This window comes from Canis lupus, chromosome 20 (assembly GCF_048164855.1).
Source record: "Canis lupus baileyi chromosome 20, mCanLup2.hap1, whole genome shotgun sequence".
NCBI lineage: Eukaryota > Metazoa > Chordata > Mammalia > Carnivora > Canidae > Canis > Canis lupus.
The window spans coordinates 55,223,859-55,246,470 of NC_132857.1; the positions used below are offsets into that span (position 1 = coordinate 55,223,859).

The window sequence follows — 22,612 nt, forward strand, 5'->3', positions numbered from 1 at the left end:
AAGCTGAAAGCCCTTTACCACCAAGCTCAATATTTCTTTAAAGTTTTTTTGTTTTATCTTAAAAACCGACACAAAGTTTGCATCCTACTCCATAATACATGTTTGTTTTAATATAAAAATAATGTTTGAAATAGATACCATTTAAATTACTTAATTCTAAATTTCCAAAGAAAATTGATGAGGCAGAAAGATACTTCATGTGTGTCCTGGTCTTTCCAGTGCCCCGTGAAGTACACATACTCCTGTTTGAAGAGCCCAGGTGTACAGAATAGATTTGGGGTATCTTTGCTATATATTTAAGACCCAATTATCTGGTCCCATTCCATCCTTCCCATCTTATAACTTGCTATTTCCCTGCATTACTTCTCTGATAAATCCATCCGCCTAACCATCCATTTATTTACCACATACCCACTATGTACCAGGCACTGCCTCCTAAAGATGTCCTGTACTGAATATCACCTATATATCTTGGCTTTTTTCCTTTCTCCCTGCTTGGAATACCTTCTCACCTCATTTCTATTTGACTGCTAATCCTTCAAGACCTAATTCAAATAGCTTTCCCTTACTATCCCAGTCAGGACTCTGAATTCCTATTACACTAATTTAATGATTATTATATAATATGTTTTTTATATTTGTATGACTAGGTCTTACACATAAATTTTTTAAGTAAGAGTTCAACATGCGGAGAGTTGAAAAAAGGACACAGCCACAGGAATATGAAATAGAATGGAGCATTCCAATAAATGCTCAATTGTTTAGAATAGCTGGAATGTAGAATATACTTTGGTAATATAAAAAAAAAGGAGGGACCAGATCATGAAGGGATATATAATAAATGCTAAGAGGGCAGCCCGGGTGGCTCAGCACTTTAGTGCCGCCTTCAGCCCAGAGCGTGATCCTGGCATCCTGGGATCGAGTCCATGTCGGGCTCCCTGCATGGAGCCTGCTTCTCCCTCTGCCTGTGTCTCTGCCTCTCTCTCTCTCTCTCTCTCTCTCTCTCTGTCTCTCATGAATAAATAAAATCTATAATACATGCTGAGAAATGTACATCCCACCCACCTGAGCTCCCACTGTAATTATAGGAAACTATCAAAGAATTCAAACAGGTGATAATTTATTATATTGATCATAACCAACTTTGATGTAAATCCTATATCTTTTGATATTCTTCATTTTCTTAGATCTTATTTTTTTATTTCATATATATGTAAAATTATGATCCTATCTTTATGAGGTCATTTTTTAACTTAACCCACTGTATATCTTTCCTGTATTCAATGTATACACACACAGACAGAAATTTTGTTCATTGCTTTATTTTTTTTTAATTTTTTTTTTTGTTCATTGCTTTAAAAAATGGGCTCTCTCTCACTCTCATGCACGCACACACGCACAGCTCTGCACCTTGCATTTTTTATTCTACAGTACTTTGTAGAAATAGCTCTAATATTTTTAATGGCTACAATATATTGTACAGTATGAATGTACCAAAATTTACTCAACTATTTCTCCGTTTATGGAGATTCACCTTGTTTCCAGTTTCTTAATATTTTTAAGGTGTTATATCTAAGTCAAACCTTATGTTTATTTCACTAAGTTTCACTGTAGTCTTGATCAATCTATCATGAACTCTTAAGTATTTCAGGTAGGTTTGGGTATATAGGACAAAAGTAAACTTATGTTGACAATCGTATTTTTTATATACTATCTCGTATCCTCTGTTGCTTCCAAATTAGTGGATATTTAGGAGTTGTTTCCACTAGTAAAAAAGAATCAAAAGGTTCGAAAAAGACCCATCTGATGACTCAGATTTTGAGTTAAAATATTATGATACCATATGTATTAAAATTAGGGAATTCACAATAATATTTTTCAAACTGAGATGTAAATAGGAGTTTCGAAAGGCTTCCATAATCAAATTCTTTGGGAAAATATGCTAGATTGAACTGGGCACTGCAAGCATGCATTACATCTCTCTGTGTATATTATTTTATGAAATACCATTTGGTAAACAGTGCTCTACATTATTCTAAAACAGTATGGACAATTGAATGATGTTCAGTCTTGTGGTAGATTCCCAAGGGCGACTTTCATGACATCTGTATTGACCCCTATAGCTGCCCAGGTATGGGAAAACAATCCCACTCAAATCACTACTGACTTGTCCAGGTATTTCTCCCACTACTCCTCTTCGTGCCTCTAATACATCTCTCAATCAACCACAAAAGCTTAGAATTCCAATGATACTAGATTAGGAAAAGTTTTAAAGCATGCCCAGTACTTTTTAAAATTTTCATGCTCTTGCAAACCTTCCCTGTTGCATCTATGTGTAATCCTCTTTTGTCTCATATTTCTGTGTATTAAGATCTTAATTTTCTTTAAATGCTACTTTCCTTATGAAGCTCATGAATATATGAGCTCACCAGTGAAAATTAAACCATTCCCTGTTCAGTGTTCTCATACCACTTTACATTTCTTTCAGTGATGATACATTTAACTTCCTGCTTTATCTATTCAGCTGTTGTGCATGTATTAGGCATTGTGCATTAATTCTCCTGACCTTTAGTCTTTACTGTGGTGGAGGTCATAAGCTAGCTAAGGGGGCAGATATGTAAACAAATTTTTACAATTTAATGTGGTAAGTATTTATATTATTGCAGTGGTGGTAGTAATAGGGTAGATATGAGAAAATACAGGACTACAATATTTAAATGTAAATTAACTTACACAACTACGATTTTGACTTCATTTAGAATAGTCCAGTCTAGAATTAAGTAGATGTTGTAGTGGTTATTGTACATGACTTCCTCTTCTATTAGCTTACAAGTACCTTGAGGACCTGGCCTCCTATTATTTGTTTATTTCCTTCCCTACCTAGCACTACTACAGATACATAGAATACATTCAGTAAGTGCTTGTTAAAGTGAATTAATTTCCAAGAGTTGCTCATTTAAAAAAAAAAAAACTTTATTACACACTCTACAATTTATTATGTCTGCATATTCAAACTATTTTATTCCTAACTTAAGATGTACTTGTAGTGAAAGTGACAAACACAACATTTTTAAATCTAGGTTATTATTTGACTCTTTCTTAGTAGAACTTTTGAAACCATAGACTTATTCCATGGGCACTGCCTTTGCACAAAATATATATGGAATTGCTTTTGTTCTGTGACACACTTTTAAATATACACACTAAAAAATAAATAAATAAATACATAAATATACACACTAGTTTCATCTGAATTCTGAAACCAACTAAATGTCATCTCCAACTAAGTTTAGTAGGTCAAAAGTTATGTATGCCTTTTGGGTCAAAAACAAGAGATCTGTGTAGTACAAAAGATAATTGTAAAGGCAATTAAAAAACAGAAATTCCAAAAAGACTTCTAACAATTCCAGGATTTCTAGGGTTGTCTTATAGCTTCCCCACATAGCCATTTTGAAAGATAAAACTGATTTAAAGTATATTTATTAAAATACCAGACTCTTCATAGGCCTAGTTTGTAACTGGTTTATTAAGAAAAGTTGTTGGTTTAACTGAACTGGAATTTAAGCATTTTATTGTTTTTTCTGACTAATAATCAGTCTAATACTATTTGGAACTAGTATGAAACTTTTACCAGGGGCACTGATATTTTAACTTATTTTTTACTAGAGATTATCATTCTTACCTCTTCACTTTAATTCTATAAAAATACAATTATAGCCCAGGCTTTTTAAATTTTTAATAGATATTTTCCTCATAAGAAGATGTATACATTCATGCTTACGATTTTTTTTATCATTATATTCATTGTTGTCATCAGGAAGTGATATGGAGGGTGAGACCAAAAATCATCCTCATTGCCTTATTAGCTTATCCTTTAGCTAAAGGAACCTAACCTGGAAACAAGACCAAGAACATATCAGATGGAGCAAATACTTTAAAATGGCATTTATTTCAACTGCAAATACTTTAAAATGGCATTTATTTCAACTGCACTTATTCAGTTTCTGAGAAATGAAACAGGAATCGAGCTACAGGTTACTTTTGCTTAGCCAGAAAGAAAAGAATTGCCAGTCAAATTAATCCTATACACATGAAGAAATGATCTATTTAAGAAAACAAATGCCTTTTTTAAAGCTGTCGAGCTCATTTGAAATACCCATTTACTTCCAATTTTTACTCCAATTTTACTCAATAAAAGTATTTTATTTTACAGGTTTATAAAACCAGCTTTTATATGAAATAGGTACTATTTTAAAATTTCCCTTTAATTCGTGTTTTATTAATAAATTATAAAACAATTATCAAAGCACTCCAGACTTGACTAATTAATCTGATAAAATTCCATTTTAGGAAACTACTACAGAACTCATATTTTCAAAAGGATTCACACAGGTTTATGGAGCATACAGCCATAAATATCAAAGAGTAAGATAGAGATATGGGGGTTACTAGCCTAACCTTTTGAGTTTGATGAATAAGGAAGCCATCTGAGCTGCTGTCACATGAATGACCTGGAATGAGTTGAACAATGGCATAGCCTTATGTTTTCATGCAAAATAAATATTCACAAATAATATCCAACACATCGACTGTAAGATGACTCTGGTTTTTGTGAAAATCTTTTGTAACACATAGTTTGCTCTGTGAAGAAGTTGGGTTTATGTTATTAAAAACTATGGTAATAATAGTTAACTTTTGTGTACACCTTTATGTTTACCAAATTTTCAGTTTATTTATCATCTTAGTTGGTCATAGAAATAGTAGAGATAATACTTACATAGTGGGTAGGAGTTAAGACTCACTTGGTTGCAATGAAAAATATTCTCCCTCTCTGCCCACCCCATGCCAAAACACATATGTGTGTGCACACACACACATGAACACACACACACACAGACACTGACTTTGACTAAAGAAATGATACATTGGTTCATAGCATGGAATGGTCTTCAGATAGGCTAATTTGGAGCTAAATTGGCTCCATTGTCAGCCCACATTTGGTGACATGAACAGTTTTGAGTGTCACTGGTCCTCATTTGGTTAAGAGCTCATCCTTGAGCATGTAACTGTGGACGGGGAGGGTAGGGCTTTGCCAATTAGACCTTCCTCTATGGCTGGGAGTTGTCCAAGTGAAAATCAGGATACAGTTCTCAGAAGTAGCAGGAAAGCATGGTAGGGAGGCAAACATCAAATGTCTTTTCCAGTAGGTATTTTCATGTCCACTTTACAAGCAAAAAAAGCAATACTCCGAAAGGTTAAGTGACCTACCCAAACTTAGGTCTTCTGGTTACAAATCCTGCTCCTGGCTGCTATAAGAGAAAGGGAAAGAGGCGTGGATAAGAAAAGAGAGGTGGTTCCAGGCATGACATTTATTTCTGGTCTATGTTTCCAAGTAAACCAGGCATGATTGATTTTAGGGCAAAATTGAGTCAGATCTCTGTGGAGTAGATGAACAAGACATACATGGGGAATAAATTGTCCCAAATTCCATGGAAGGAGTGGAAGGAGGTACAGTGGATATGATCCTTACAATCCAGAGTTAGGAATTTGGGATTAAAATGAAAATAGCAGGGACGCCTGGGTGGCTCAGCAGTTGAGCGCCTGCCTTCGGCCCAGGGGGTGATCCTGGAGTCCAGGATTGAGTCCCGCATCAGGCTCCCAGCATGGAGCCTGCTTCTCTCTCTGCCTGTCTCTGCCTCTCTCTCTTCTGTGTTTTCATGAATCAGTGAATGAATGAATGAATGAATGAATGAGTAAATATTTTTTTAAAAAAATAAATAAATAATAAAATTAAAATAGCAAACATCTATTAAACATTCCTTATGTCTCGGGCACTTGCTAACCACTGTTCCTCTATCAGTTAACACTCAGCATTATTGTGAAATAAGGATTTACACTGAAGAAATCTCAAGCAAAAAGAGATTTAATATCTTGTCCAAGATATTGTAACTATCTTGTAATGAAAAAGAGGCAGAACCTAGAAAGTCTAGAACCCCATACAGTGCCTCTTTTTGTTTTTCATCATTACCAGTTAAAGTAGCAATGTTTAGATACCTGTCATGGGCTGGCTACCAAAGCAGATTTCCCTCTGCCTCAACATTGTTTTTCTAGAACTTACGCTATAAGGTTATATAATAAAGCACTTCATATACAGTGACACTTAAGACTTTATAAATGCCTACTAAGTTTCCACAGATCATGGTTAATGGCAATCTTATGCTGTTTTTTCTTTTGTTTTGTGTTTATCAGAATTACACATGGATATGATTTAAAAAATCAAGTAGTCCTATGAGACTTAAAAAAAACACCAGCAATCTCCTGCTCAGCAATTCTTTCCACTATTTTTCTGATTCCCAGGGCAGTCATTATCAGTTTATTTTTAGCTATTTCTTTTTATATTTATGAAAAAGGAACATTTCTAAATAATATAATTATATTTCTACTTCTTGATTTTTTTTCAGCTTCACATATAATCTATTAATTTCTTCCTATGGAAACCATAGAGTTAAGTCTGTTATATCCCCTACCCCATCGCCACAAACACAGCATCTTCTCAATATAGTTATATCATGATTTTGATGTTTCATATTCAATTTAGCACATTTTATAACTATATAAAATTACTTCATGGCTGAACCACATCATGTTTCCAATTCTCTGTTTTCCCTAAAACTAATGATTGCCTTGTTCCTCATTTGCTTGCTTCTGTGTACTTGTTTCTGGTTCAGCTGCAACCTCTGTCCCCCTATGGCACAGATGAGTTTTCATTATCACCTTGGGGCTTCTTTTGTTCCCGTTTTGAGTTAAAACTCCTGTTTTTAACGTCTTTTCCTTCTTCATTTACTCTCAATTAGATGGACCACATCTACCAATAGCTTTGATCTTGCCTCTCTGAAAATGGCTTTCAGCTTTACTGATAATGGCTTTCAGCTTTACTGATATTTGATGGACATTGTGGCTAAATACAGAATTTGGGTTTGGAATTTATTTTCTTTCAGAATTTTTATGGTCTGTCTCCATTGCCTTTTAGTTTCCAGTGGTGAAAAGCTGAAAGACATTCTACTTTTTGTTCTATATATTTTTGCTTTCTGGAACCTTTTATAATTTTCTGTTTGTCACAGAGTTCTGAAATTTGGTTATGTTGTGCCCTGTAGGGGATCTATTTTCATTCATTTGGCTAAGCACTCACTGAGCCCTTTTAATCTAGAAATTCATGTTCTTTAATTCAGGAAAATTTTCATGAGTTACTTCTTTGATGATTTTTTCTATTTCCTTTTCTATTTTTCTATTATTTGGATATTGAACCTCCTAGATGAGTCTTCTAATTTTCTTATTCTTTCTCTCATCTGTTTTTTCTCTCAATATCTTTACTTTCTGGGGACATCTTCCAACCTTTCTATTGAGGCTTCCATTCCAATCATAATTTTGTTTCCCAGAAACTCTTGTTTCCTGATTTTTTTTCTTTTTTTAATCAATCTGTTTTTGTTTCATGGATGCAATTCTTTTTTTATCTCTTTAAAGATTTTTTTCTCTTTAAAGAAATTTTCTTTTCCTGAACAGTCCTATTTCCTGTTTGCTTGCTTGGTTTTATTTGTTTGGTTGGTTGGTTTGTTGGTTGGTTGGTTGGTTGTTTCAGGCTCCATCTTTCATGTCAGGGGTTTTCCCCAGATGTCTAGTGGTCATTGGCTGTCAGTTCATATTTAAGGTAGGAAGAAAGGGGGATGCCAGGATAACACATAACTGAAGCTTAATAGTTGTGAACTCCCTACATTTGAACATGCTTTTTTGTTCAGGAACCCCCAGTATCATTTCACTGAACACTACTTTTTACTCAAGTCATATTCACCAAAGAAGTCTTCCACTCTCCTGCCTCAAGGCTTTATAATGGGTCACTAGCATTCTGCAAACCCAGTAGGAGAAGACTTGGGAGTCTCAATATTGTTCTTTGTTTTTTTTTTCAATATTTATTATATAAAACTTCATTCAATTCTGTTTTCAGCAGCAGAGTACTCTGCCCTCCAGAATTCTTCAAAAGTTCCCAGTTTGGCAATCTTCTGTTTTATATACTCCAAAGAATAAACACGTAGTCTTTGGCCAGGATAAGGGAGGGAGGAGCACTTGTCTAGTGGTGAATGGTAGAGAGGGAATGCAAGAGAATAATTCATAAATTGATTTCTAACCAGGCTTGCTGTGATTTAACCTGCTTCCAGAAGTCTGGGTGCCACCAGTTCTCAAATTTTTTTGGAAATTAGTGCAAATAAAAATGCTTCCTTACTTTACCTACTGCTGGCTTCAGATTCAACCTGTTTGAATCTGCTGTCAATTAGCTGTCATCATTAGCTTCCAAATTTGGTTACAGTTATTCATTTATCTCTCACTCTCCTTTTCGTCCTTGGTTTATGCTTTTTAACAAAAATTTTAATATTGTATTTTAGTATGGTTTTGAAAAGGAATGGAGTTAAATCTGTATGTTCAATCTACCTCTTTTAATCAAAAATCAATATTGTTGGGACGCCTGGGTGGCTCAGCATTGAGCGTCTGCCTTCTGCCCAGGGTGTGATTCAGGATCTGGAGATTGAGTCCCACATCGGGCTCCCTGTGAGGAGCCTGCTTCTCCCTCTGTCTGTGTCTCTGCTTCTCTCTGTGTGTCTCTCATGAATAAATAATATCTTTAAAAAAAAGAAATCAATATTACTGATTTTATTATCCACTGAGTAGTTTCTTTTTAACATTTGTTAGATTTGAAATAAATACCTTTTATAAAAAAGAAAATTTCTATTTAGAAAAATGGGAAATAATTATAGCTAATCCCTATACTCAGTCTCAGGGTAAGATTTAGGAAGATTGCTGTTTATGTTTATATTTTATATTTAAATGCTTTTTTTTATGACAGAGACCTGCTTCCTTTACGGTATGTGGGGATATTTATTACTCCATCAGCCTGAAAATAGTAACTAGAAACCTTATTTTACAGAGATCAATCTTGCATAGTAAGGACATATGATGTGATCAAACTTTTCAAATAAAAAACTGGGCAATATAAACTTTAATCAGTAGGTCCACCAACAATGAGCCAATGTGTTATACATACATGTAAGAAATAATTTTTGATAGTCACACATTTTTTTTTAAGATTTATTTTTATTTATTCATGATAGATATAGAGAGAGAGAGAGACAGAGACACAGGAGGAGGGAGAAGCAGGCTCCATGCCAGGAGCCTGACACGGGACTCAATCCCGGGAGTCCAGGATCGCGCCCCAGGCCAAAGGCAGGCGCCAAACCGCTAAGCCACCCAGGGATCCCAGTCACACATTTTTTTTGGATAGATTTGTATTAAGAATATTGAGAAGGGATGTATTTTTTATTGAAGTATAATTAATATACAATGTTGTATTAGTTTCAGGTATACAGTGTATTGATTCAGCAATTCTATTTGTTACTCAGTGCTCATCATACACATAATATTGTTACAATATTATTGATTATATTTTCTGTGCTGTCATACTGTTTTACAACTAAATACCCAAGACTCAAAGAAGTTATTTCCCCACACTTACACAGGTAGTGGCAACAAAGGTAGAATTTGAAACCAGGATTCACTTACTTCAAAGCTAATACTCTTGTGAAGTGAATGTGTATACAAAATCTGGCATTATGGGACTGCATTAAAGGTCCCCAGAACCTGGGAAGAAGTTGAAGGAGAGTTACTATTAGAAATCATAACCAGAAAAAATATATATAAATATAAAAAGAAATAAAATAAAATAAATAAAATAAAATAAAGAAATCATAACCAGAAAATCACACCATATATTTTTTGTACATTTTTACAGAACAATTTCATTGAATTTTTATAACAGCTCTATAAGCTGGCTATGTAGATTTAAATTTTATAGTTGCTTATCTCAAGTGTGTAAAATACAGTTTTCCAAATCTAAAAATTGACTTATCTCACAAACCCGTTTTCCTGGCACTCCCCACTAAAACCACAGATAAAGGAAAAATTAATCTTGCCAACTGATAGTTGCTTGGTAACTTCTAAAGTAAAATTGTGTCAATTTAGGCTTTAAACCAAGATTCTTCCCTTGAGCTTAGAAGGATTCTCTCCATCCCTTCTACTCTTCTCCAGGTTCCTGGGAGACTCATATTATCCTGGCATCAGTGGATGTATGGGTTTCCATACTCTTCTCTCTGCTTGCTTGTCTCCCCTGAATTATTGCTTGACCCTTGACATTTTGGCCAGCAATGGGGCATGTGCCAGCAACCACCAAGACGTAATTCCTCTTGCTTGGCCTCTGGAATTCATATACTGGATCTACTGCCATGATTCTTGCCATGATCTCCAGTTGTAATGACCATGCACTCTTCACCCTGTTTCTTCAAACCCCAGTCTCCTTCGTGTATGCCAACTCAGTCTTAGCCACTTTTGCACCCTTCTCAGGATAGAGACTTCAGCAACTTTTCAGAAGCTCAGTCACGATACACTGTCCTGCTTAGAATCCAAAGAAGTCTTCAGACAAATCCTCCCAGGTACATTACTTAGTTAGTGTCTTCAGTACTCTACACTCAGACTCCTCAATGCTCTTTCTTACTGATGGCCATCATTTTATTTCCTTAGCATATGAAAATATCTTTATATCTTCTTGTATTCTTGTCTATAGTTTTTATGGTATAGCATTATAATAATAATATAAAATAAGGCAACGGTACTAGAATGATCAATTAACAAAACATACTAAGAAGAAAGTAATGTATAGAACAGTATATATAACCTGCTCCATTTCTGTAAACACTAGTGTAGATACCACAGTGCATTAAACATTTCTGGAAGAATACATGAATCTATTAGCAGAGGTTGCCTCTGAGGAGGTAAAACAGTCTTGTCTGGGGGACAAGACTGGAAGAGAAATTTTCACTGTCCCTTCATATCTTTCAAATTCTACATCATGAAAATAGCCTATTAAAAAATAAGTAAAAGATAATTATAAAACACTTATAATTTGACTTTGTTAACTTCCCAGGCTTCAGATTATCTAATTCTCAGCCACAGGCAGCAAGTAGCTCTTTTGGCAAAGTCATCTATTTTTTGCCTTCTCTGCTTCCTGGTGTGCCCCTCTTTACTGAGGAATGCATGAAGCAACTTGCTCCAACATTCTTAATGTTTCCTTTCCCTTAGAAGGGAAAATAATTTAGTAGGAAGAGGGCCTGGGTCTCAAATATAACAAATACATAGTTTAGCTATTTTGCTAACTTGCTGGACTTAGGTAAAAAGGTCCTCAATACCCTTCACCTGAACTCTTTGGCAAAGCCACATCTTTGTTACTCCAGGAACTTTTGTAATCTTCAGGCATATCACACTGAATAGATGTATTTAATAAATTGTGATCAATATAAATGCTTGAATTCATAATTTTATCTATAAGTACAAATCACCTAATTTTAGATTTATTCACTGATAAAGATTTCTGAAATCTCCATTTTAGATTTCCCAATTGTCCGGTAAATATAGCTGTCTTTTTTTTCTCTCATCCAAGATCCAATTAGGAATCATTCATTGCATTCAGTTGTCATATCCATTTAATATCCTTTAATCTAGAAAAAATTCCCATCCTCTTTGTGTCATGTCATTGATATTTTTTAAGTCTGGGACGTGTTTGCAAGCTGTCCCTTACTTTAGATTTTTCTTTTTTTTATTATTAGCTTCAGATTAAATATTCTTGGCAAGAATACCTCATTGGTGATGCTGTGTCTTCTCAAGGTATCATATCAAAAATAAGAAGAAACTGGGTACATAGTAGAAAAGCATATCATACTGGTATGGCTTAAGGTCCGACACACATTTTCAATTGACCTTGCTTTTATTTTAAACTTATCAAGTAATGTCTAAGTGGTTCAGTACTTAAATAGACCAGACCATTAGTACATAGTATTTTATCCAATGGATATCATTTTGGAAACACAAAAAATATTTCTTTTTCAATTGATCAGTTTTTGTGAAATTCTTTATATCAGTTTAGGGAGCTGATAAAATTAATGCACAGCTGAAGGCCAAGTAGTAATAATACTAATACCGCATAGAATCAAGGTGAGAATTACTTGAAATAGTAACAGAAGTAAAATGTATCTGATAGTAACATGCTCTTTGAAGGATCTCTATTAATAACATCAATCCCACTTTCTTTTTCTTTTTATTTATTCATGAGAGGCACAGAGAGAGAGAGAGAGAGAGGCAGAGACACAGGCAGAGGGAGAAGCAGGCTCCATGCAGGGAGCCCGACACGGGACTCCATCCCGGGTCTCCAGGATCATGCCCTGGGCCAAAGGCGGCGCTAAACTGCTGGGCCACCGGGGCTGCCCTCAGTCCCACTTTTTATTTTTAAAAACCACATATACAGCAACAGTATCTGGCACTCCTATCAGTACACTATGAATATTAATCTTTATGGTTGATAATATCACTATCCCCATTTACGGGTGAGGAAATTGAGCATGAAGAATGATAAATAACTTTTCCAAGGTCATACAGAAAGTAGGTGATAATATTTCCAACTGTTTACCTGAGAGATCCCACTTGAAAACAGGCAGCCTGTATAGCTCCAAGCTAAGGATGATTTTCCTTCAGCTGCTCCTTTAAATAAATGTGTGTGTTTATGTTATTTCTGTTACAGAGAGAAGAGGTACTCCCTTATAGGGACTCGTAAAGACATAGAGCATCTAGAGATTTACTGCCTCCATTACGCTGCTGGCTCTCGCAGCACTTGTTATGTTTTTATCAGTTTCTCTCCAGAAGGTAGGAATTGTGTTTTCTATCTATGAATTCTTTATATAATTACAGTTTTCTTGACTGTGAACTTAATTTTTATTAAATGTGACAAGCATCTGATACCTATAGCATAAAATAGCAGATGTCCCCAAAACAGTAAAGACACATAAACACATAGCCTTTAAAAAATATTTCTAAAAAATATAAATAAAATAAAAAATATTTCTATTATAAAATTAATAAATGTTCATTATTGTAAAAAAGATAAGGCAATACAGAAAAGTATAGTAATCCTGCCCCTGTGTGATAATTACTCTTTATATTTTGTTGTATGTCTTTTTGAATTTATTGATATGAATGTATATAATGCATAATATATGTATCTATCTAATTATTATGATTAGAATTAGGGACAATAGAATATAAGTGCTCCTTGGCTAGATTGCTTCTTTTACTTAGCAGTTATTGCAGTATTTTTCATGTCTGTAAATATCCTCTGCATTTCTATTATTAATGGTTATATACTATTCCAGTTTAAAGATATAACACAAATTATGTAACCACTTTCCAATTATTGAGTATGTGGGATCTGTCCAGTTTTTTTCCTGTGTTAAACATGATTTCAGTGAACATTCTTTTACATACCTCTTTGTACTTGTGTCTAATGATTTTTTTCAGACAGTTTCTAGTTGCAGAGCCTTAATTCCTAATCATGCTCTCTGATGAAAGGGTTCCATCGCCTATAACATAAAGAACCACTGTCTATTATTCACCATCTTGGAGAATAACAATGCATAGTCATATACAATGGTCTTAGTAATCAAATATATATTTGGCTCTGGAATCCTTTCTTAAAATAGCATCTGTCTGCAGGATGTTGATAGTTGGAGAAGTTATATGCGTATGGGGACAGGGGACAATATGGGGAAATTGCTGTACTTTGCACTCAATTTTGCTGGGAACCTAAAACTTCTCTGAAAAATAAAGTTTATTTAAAAAAGGAAAACTTTTTAAATGCTATTGTATACATTTCAAAAATAACATCTGAAAACTTTGGAAAATGCTAGCTTATGGTATATTTTTAAAAATGGAAGTGGTAAATCAAAGTAAAAATATGTTGAAAGGCTCTACCAATTTACATTTCCACCAGCAGTATGCCACTTTCTCTATAGTCTTTTCATAAATAAATCTGGAATCTTTGTTTCTTGTTTTTAAATAAGTCTTGAGTAAGAAAAGTATATGGCATCCTAATTTTCATCTATTTGATTAGTAGTGATATGTCTATCTTTGTTTATTTATCCTTTATATTTTTTATGCCTATCTCACTTATGCCCCATTCCAAATTTTTCTTGGGGGTCTTTGATGTTTTTTCTTTATTAATAAGAGTCAAGAATCATATTAAGAATATTAACACTACAAGTCACATATAATACAATTATTTTTTCTTATTTTTTTAATGTTTTGATATGTTTTGCTTTTATGGGCTTCATTTTTGCCATATATGGTTAGCTTTTTTGAGTAAAACTTTACATATGCCTCTCCAGAAACATAACAAGTTTTACATACTATATATAATTAATGTCTGATTCACTTTTAAAGTACAAGTTCAGAAGGAAGCAATACCTTCTCAGGATCTTCTGTGGAGTTTGATAATGTAGTACTTCATCATAAGCAATTAGGAAAATACCCCATGACTACTAGGGCCAGTAGGAGTACAGAATATTATCACATGTGGTTCTCATTCAAAGAAGGCTACAAAAAGCAAATGAGTCCCAACTAGAAACAGAATTGTCAATACACATTAAAAAGAGAGAAGGAAAGTAAGTCTTAACCTTAGCAAAAGCTAAGTAAAATCATGTAAGTTTTTATAGTTAAGAAAGAACTTTGGATTAATTATTTCATTTTATGAATGAGAAAACAAAAGAGCAGAGAGTTTGACTCAACTTTGTCCCAAATCATACAAATGTGTTTTTTTTTTTTCATTTTCTCAATCTACTAAATACTCTCAGTTGTCTCACTTATTGTCACTTTGTACTTCGAGGTAACATTCATTATTATCCCCTTTATAGAGATAAGGAATCTGACTCTATCTAGTTCAAGCAGTCTGAGACATACAGCCCTCATTCTGAATTGCTGGTCTTTAGAGAGGAGACTCTTGTGTTATAATCAGTAAGAAATTATGCATCACTATCAACTAATGCAGACAGAATTACTGGAAGAACAGTGAGAGAGTTGCAATGGTCAATCCTAGAAATAGAGCAAGAGTAGAATATATTGGCAGGATAGACAGCAAAAAATATTTTTTTACAACTAAGTAAAAAAAAAAAAAACCTAATTAAAAAGTGAAAGGCCTAATTAAAGAACTTTGTGGTTTGATTTGACTCTAGCTTATTCCCTGATTTTCAGAGACTGTTGCATCCCTCAATTCATTTTTGCATTCATAAAAACTGTTTTGGCTTTTTAAATGAAAAATGGCTTATGAGAACTCTATTACAAAATTCTAAATTTGCAGAACTCTTGTTTATTATCATACTACTGCTTTTCATACTCCCTTTGAGGACTTTACATTTTTAATTGCATATATTATACAATGTAGTCCTTAGGCATTTTTGCTATTAAAATTTCTTTTTTATAAATTGGTAAAGAAAGTAACACTCAAAACAGATGGACTATGGCTCTAGGTTTTAATGCTTGCTATAGTTGATATCTAAAGGTGCACATGAATTAAACAAAAAATGAAATCATGAACGAAGAAAGGATTTTCCAAATTGAATTTGCAAGTTTAGTCCTAAATAGCAATCACAATTTTAGCTGGAGGCTTTTCTGGGGGATTGTGAATAATGATTAGGTGAGAGCATAGGCCCCAGGCAAAGCCTCAGGACTGCACTGCTCCTAGCCAGTCATTTATCCTCAAAAAATGGTCCTCAGGTTGTGCCGTATTGTTTGAAATACCAGTGGGAATCAACCCTAAGTCTGTCATTTTATCCCAAGGGTCATCTCTGGAGTCTGAAGCTTAGATGGTAAGATAAATGTTTGCCGAAATGAAAACCCTTGGTAGGCTTTTCAGTTACTGTTGCTTTATTTTATTTTTACTGCTTTGGGGTATGTATTTTTATTTACGTGCAGAGGAATTATGTATAAAAAATTATAACTCCAAGAAAGTAATATCACTATTGAAAATTGTGTTCAACTCTGTAGAGCATCCATTTAAGGGAAATAGGTAAAAAAAAAATTTTAAGATAATAAATTCTACTTCTCATTTTTATTAGATTTTCATGGAAATTTATGTTTAAGAGAATTCTGATTTACTATTCTTTGCTAAAAATGTTCTTCTAGCCTGATCTTATCATGTAAAATTATCAATTGGTGGGTATGGATATTTTGAAAGCCCTGACATCCTGAATTCATGGATAATTATGTATTTTTAGTTACCACAACTTCAGTTCTTTTCTGTCTTTATAGCTATTTGCTCTAACTTTTTCCCAAAAATTTGTCACTTAAGTTGTTAAAATGGCATCCACAACTCTTTTAAACATATTTACATTATAGTAAAAAGGAGGAAATTAACAAGACAAAATATTTATCTAATTCACCCAGCATATGGAATAATATGATGATGATAATAGTAATAAAAATAGTAGTATAGTAGTAATAATCTAATAACACAAAGAAAGGGTAGGGTTTTTTTGTTTTGTTTTTTTAATAGCTAGACTTTAAATGAGGTTCACTGTGTATCAGGCACTGTTCTAACTCATTCTAATTCATAACTCCCATTATTATTCCCACTTTTAAAATGAAGAGACAGTTAATAAGAGATTAAATAGTAGTGAATCTAGGATCAGAAAACTGAGCCAAGGACTTGAGAGAGCCACAATAGAAAATTCTGTCTTTCAGGATCTCACATCGCTGAATACAAGGTATTGTGCTGGGGATATGGTGGTAACGAGGTAGACACAGTTCCTGACTTTATTAAGTGCAAATTTACATAATTATTTCATTTCTGTATTTCAAGGTGATGGGGTAACATATATAGGGACCTCATATTGTCTAGGAGAATCAGCCAGGGTCCCTATGAAGCAGGAGAGCGAGGTTCTTCTCTCAGAGAGTTCAAGAATGAATCTCGCAGACGAAGGAGAGTGAGTACAGCAATAGAGTTTTATTAAGCAAAGATACAGAAAAAACAAGCTCTCAGGAGTGATAGGGGCCCCCGACCAGATTGCCGATGTGGACCTCCCCTGACAGGTCTTTTATTAGAACTGACCAAGGAGCTTGTGGCCTTATTATTCTTGTGATGTCTTGGTTTGTGTAAGGACTGGTGATAACATCGTAGGGGCTTACTTACTCTTTGAGGTCTGGTCGTTCTTTGTGGCCACAATGTGACTGCCATAGAAAGACCCCACCTCTGATGCCCAGGGCAGGGTGGTCTGGTTTGTTCCCTTATCTCTGGTTTCCTTATGCCTTAGCATTTCTGGGATTTCTGTGAGCCTGATCCTGTAGCCCCTACCTGTCTCTCCCTACCTAGCCCCACCTGTCCCTTATCACCTGAAAAAGGGGCAATTTAGCTGAGATCTGAGGGTTGAGTAGGAGTCACTAGGTCAGTAGAACTGGGGAAAGGGAGATTCAAGGACTACACTATGACTTTGGTATTAATACTACAGTATAGTAGTGTTCCATATACTAGGTGAATTAGGTAAATATTTTGTTTTGTTAATTCCCTCCCTTTTTCATCTATTATGTAAATATGTTTAAAAGAGTTGTGGATGCCATTTTAACAACTTCAGTAGGCACTTTTGCTTTTAAGGTCCCCTTCTTCCATAAGAAACATTAAAAATTGTATTTTGCAATCATACTGGTATAGAGATAAATATGTTAATATGATACACTAAAGTATTTTTGTTTGACCTTAAAGGGTTTTATTTCTTATTTTCAAAGAAAACTTTTTCTGGGACCCCTAAGAGTATTGTGGGTTCTAGGCACTTGTGCCTACTGGTCCTAATGAATAAGTCAGTCCAGGAGTGCAGCATATTGGGCCAGAGGCATTTGAGATAGAATGTCAGAAGCTTAGCGGTCCTTGCTTGCTCAGGAAATGCAAGGGAGGTGTGTCCAGAGCAGAGTTCAGGGGAGGGAGCATGAGGCTGGTGAGACAGAAAGGGTCCTGTAGGCCTTGTTTAGGATTTTGATATTTATCCTAAGAGTAATAGACCTCCAAAAGGCGTGTGTGTAAATCACATTTGCACACTTGGTTAAAATCAGTTGTGTGATCACCTTCTCCCACCTAAGCCTCACTTCTCTTTCTGCTTTGCCTTCTGATATCTTCATGTATTCAAGTAAAAAGTAATTTGCTTTCACCTCAGATTTTTTTTTTAAAGATTTTATTTATTTATTAGAGAGAGAAAGAGCAAGAGAGTGTGTGCAAAAGCAGTGGGGGAGCTGCAAAGGGGGAGGGAAAAGCAGGCTCCCCGCTGAGTAGGGAGCCCAACAGGGTTCTCAATCTCAGGACCCCAAGAGCATGACCCAGTCTAAAAGCAAACAGCCAACCAACCAGCCACCCAGGCTCCCCTCGCCTCAGATTTTTTATTTATCACTTTTAGGCATCATATATTAACACACATAAATAAAAGAGGCATTCTACACTCAGTCTGCCTCTACTTTTTGTCTACCATAATTCAGTTACTTTTATCTTTCTGTCTGGTTTTTCTGTTGTAACAGTTTTTCTGTGGTTAATAAATGAATACCTTTAACTATAGGTGCCACTTTGGGATTGGACCCACTTGTCAGATGAAGATATTAGTACACTCACCTCCTCCGTGGTTCTGTGTCCTCAGTACTTTCATTTCTGTATCTCTAAAATTGATGCCATTTACATCTTTCTTTTTTTTAATTTATTCATGAGAGACACAGAGAGAGAGGCAGAGACACAGGCAGAGGGAGAAGCAGGCTCCCTGCGGGGAGCCCGCCCGATGCAGGACTCGATCCCAGGACCCCAGAATCATGCCCTGAGCCAAAGGCAGACGCCCAACTGCTGAGCCACCCAGGCGTCCCTATATCTATTTTATAACCACAATTAAGTATTTACATGATTGTGTGAAAAGGCCCTTTGCATTTGCTGCTTCCTCCTCCACCTGGAACCTCCACTCACCCAGATGACTACATTGCCCTCTCCATCCCTTCCTTAAGTACTCAGCCCAGGTGGCAGCTCCCAGTAGGGCTGTTCTGGCCATGTTATTAGAGATAGCAACTCCTCTACCTGGGATCCTACCTGTACCTTCCTTGTTGTGTTTTTCTCCGTAGCACTTATTGTTAATACAGATTATATATTTTATTTCATTTAATTTTTGAAATTATTGTCACTCTCCCCATTCTTGACTATCGCTTCAAGAAGGAAGACAAGGATTATCATCTACTTTAACTAATTTGTTTGATTTTTTTGTTTGTTTGTTCTTTTCCCCTCCTCACTATATTCTTGACAGCTAGAACCATTTCTGATACAGAATCATTTTAATCAATGACTGATTATCATCCCAGTCTTCTTTGCTTTGTGTCTTTACTTAAGCAATTTTTCCGTTTTCTTAAAATTTCTTATTTCCTTTTTTGTTTGTTTTTTTTTTTTCATTATTTTTCTTTATCATATTCCCAATTCTTTCCAACTCTGCACCATATAAAATGCTCTGGTGTTTTGTGTTTTGTTTTGTGTTTTGTTTTTTGTTTTTCCCTGGGAACTACTCTTCTGGAGCCTTACATACTCTGGCTACACAGCCACCGTTCTTTGGCTTCCCTTTCCTGCTCTTTTCATTGGCACTACAGCAGACAACCTACATTTTTCTCTTTCTCAGTGTATATCCTCCTTTAATAAAGCATATCCCTCAGCAACTTTCTATTAATATATTTGAATGACAATTTTTTTAACTTTCACATGTTTAAAACTTTTTTTATTTTATTCTCACTAGAGATATATCCAGATTCTAACATCAAAGGTGCCGGCCTGGGAGCAGGGCCCCACTGGGGGAAGAGGGAAGAGGTGGGCATGTGTGCATCAGTATTGGAAAGGGAGAATTCACATTTGAAGGTGCCATATTTTGACCGTCTGGTCCACATGAGACACTGTCTAAAAACTGACATTTTGTACCGCTTCTAACTTATTTTTTTGGAACTCTTAATGATCATTGTGTTAAACCTTATAGGAAAGGCACCATCTTTAAAGAATAGGCTGAAGAGGGACCCCTGAATAGGCTCAACTCAGGGTTGAGCGTCTGCCTTCGGCTCGGGGTGTGATCCCGGGCCTGGGATCGAGTCTTGCATCAGGCTCCCCACATGGAGCCTGCTTCTCCCTCTGCCTGTGTCCCTGCCTCTCTCTCTGTCGCTCATGAATAAATAAATAAATACAATCTTAAAACAAAACAAAAAGAATATACTGAAGAGAAGCTCTTGCCTACTTTACTGCTTCCTTCTGAATTCTAGTTTCTCTGGAATTCTAGAGCACAAATAATTTTCTCTCTGAACTTGGAAAGTGATGGTTCAGTCTTCTAAAATTCATTAACACCAGCGTGAGCCTGCAGCTCATTGTTTTTTTGCTTGGCAACTTTTGGGCACCTTCTTTGTTTTTCTTGGTGCTTTTCTTGGTGATGATGTATCTTGGAGTAATAAGCCTTTTTCTGTTTATATTTTTCTGTTGTATTCAGTGAGCATTTTCATCTGAGGGGTTTCGTACACCCCTTCTCCGGTGTGATCACCGGAGATACAAGATACAATTATCTTGTATTATTTCTTTAGTAATTTCCACCCTTTTCTTCTTTATTTTTTCTTCTTTCTTTCTGTGACTTCTGTTATTCTATGAAGTACCACATGGCTGAACATCGAATGTCTCATCTTTTCTATGATGCTGTCTTTTTAAATCTACTTCCATGCAGTGCTCTCCATTCCAAGAAAGAAATCTGTAGGAGGGTTGAAATATAAAATTTTGTTTTTATTTTCCAAGAGTCTTTCATATTCTCTTGGGGTTTTGTTTATTTTAAGTTGAAAAGGGTGGTAATTAAGTACACAGATTCTGGAGCCAGACTGAGTTTAAATCCCAGTCTCCCACACTTACCTCTGTGATCTTGAGCAGTTTTAAATTCTGTGTCTCTGTCCTAACCTGAAATGGAGATAATGATAGTATGCCTATCTCAGAGTCCTGAGAATTAAATGAGCTGCTAAACATAAAGCACTGAGAACAAAATCTGGAATAGAGTAAGCCTTATACATATTTACTATTATCACCTCTATTACAATTATCATTATTACTATTTCGCGAATATGATTTCTGCTCACTGTCCCTGAGGATACGAGGTAGGGGTCTTTTTAAAGTTCCCTTTTTTCACTAAATTACCCATTTCCTCCTGTTCACCTTCTTTTTCCTGTTTGCTTGTGTGTATTTCCCTTTGACACAGGAGGCTTTTTTTTAAATACCTGGCATTTCTTGGTGAAAGGTTCATATTTGACAATTAGACAATAAACAGCTGATTAGTAGGAGATTTACATACAAAGACAGCTTTTCTTGATTTCAGATGTTTTGGGTGATTAGGCCAGGGAACTAGCCTTTGCAGTGGCGTGTCCCCTAAATGCCAGCCCCTAAAGCTATTCTTTGGTCTAGGATTGATTTCCTCCAAGAGGAACCTGTTGATTGTTGCTTTAGGAATTCAGTGGATGTGGATGCCGACTGTTCCTTATACAAATATTCAGTTAATCTCCCCATTTTCAGCCCCACCTGTCCCTCCTGCTTTCACTGTCCTCTTACCAAGTATCTGTGAGATTCACCTCCTGAATCTCCCTCTGATTCTACAGATCCATGGGTCCTGTCTTAGCTTCTGCAACTCCATGTCTACCAGGCTGTGGTTCCTGTGCCCCAAGGCTGCAGTGTTTCTGTTTTCTAGCTCACATTAATTTTTTGAAATCTCTCATCTGTGCATAGCCCATCCATTGTGATGTTATTTATTTTTTATTCCAATACTATCATTTTTGCAGGTCTTAGAAGTAAAAACATGTATGGTCTATTTACCATCTTTAGAAGCCCTTGCAAATTTCTATCAGAAAAATGATGATCAATAATCCACTCTAGGGGCACCTGGGTGCCTCAGTGGTTGAGTGTCTGCCTTTGACTTAGGTCGTGTTCCCTGGGTCCTGGGATCGAGTGCTGCATTGGGCTCACCACGGGGAGCCTGCTTTTCCTCTGCTTCTCTTTCTGTGTCTCTCATGAATAAATAAATAAAATCTTTTTTAAAAATAAAATACTCACTGTAGCTGAAGTTTAATTATAGCAGCATCAACTAACAGACTAGGTTTTCCTGATTTAATTATATGTGATTCTTATTACACTTAGCAAAAGATATAGATAATAGATCTATTTATTAAAATACTGATGTAAATAGTACATTCTTAGATAAAAAATAAACAGGTTAATATTTAATAAAATACAATAATCTAGAAAGAAATTAAATACTTTCTCCTACTAAAAGCAAAATATAAGTATTATTACATTATAAAATATATTAACAAAGTATGTATAGCAATATAATAAACAATTCCCCAGGCCAAAAAAGAAGTGACTTTCTTCAGAAATAATCAAATCTCTAACTACTCTAGCAATGCTTTCCATCTATCATTTCAGACCATCCCATCACTTATCATTGAATGTAAATGTGATTTTACATAGAATAGCACTAAATTAGTCTTAAACCAACCTTTAACTTCTATAGTCTTATAATCTTTAATTTATGTAAATTAACAGCTATGAGAGATGAATGGATAAAGAAGCTGTGGTCTATGTATACAATGGAATATTCCTCAGCCATTAGAAACGACAAATACCCAC

The 22,612-nt window shown here is 35.3% G+C and overlaps 1 protein-coding gene across 23 annotated transcripts in view; it reads left to right on the top strand.

Moving 5' to 3' along the window:
* The window catches only part of MBD5 (methyl-CpG binding domain protein 5), a 433,497-nt gene that overhangs the window by 280,869 nt on the left and 130,016 nt on the right, over nucleotides 1–22,612 (top strand). For 17 of the 23 annotated variants that reach the window (XM_072789109.1, XM_072789112.1, XM_072789100.1 and 14 more), the window contains exon 4: nucleotides 12,671–12,792. The exons of the other annotated variants lie outside the window; for them this stretch is intronic. The gene's annotated coding sequence lies outside the window, so the exon portion shown is untranslated. The remainder of the gene's footprint in view (nucleotides 1–12,670; nucleotides 12,793–22,612) is intronic. 23 annotated transcript variants of the gene reach the window in all.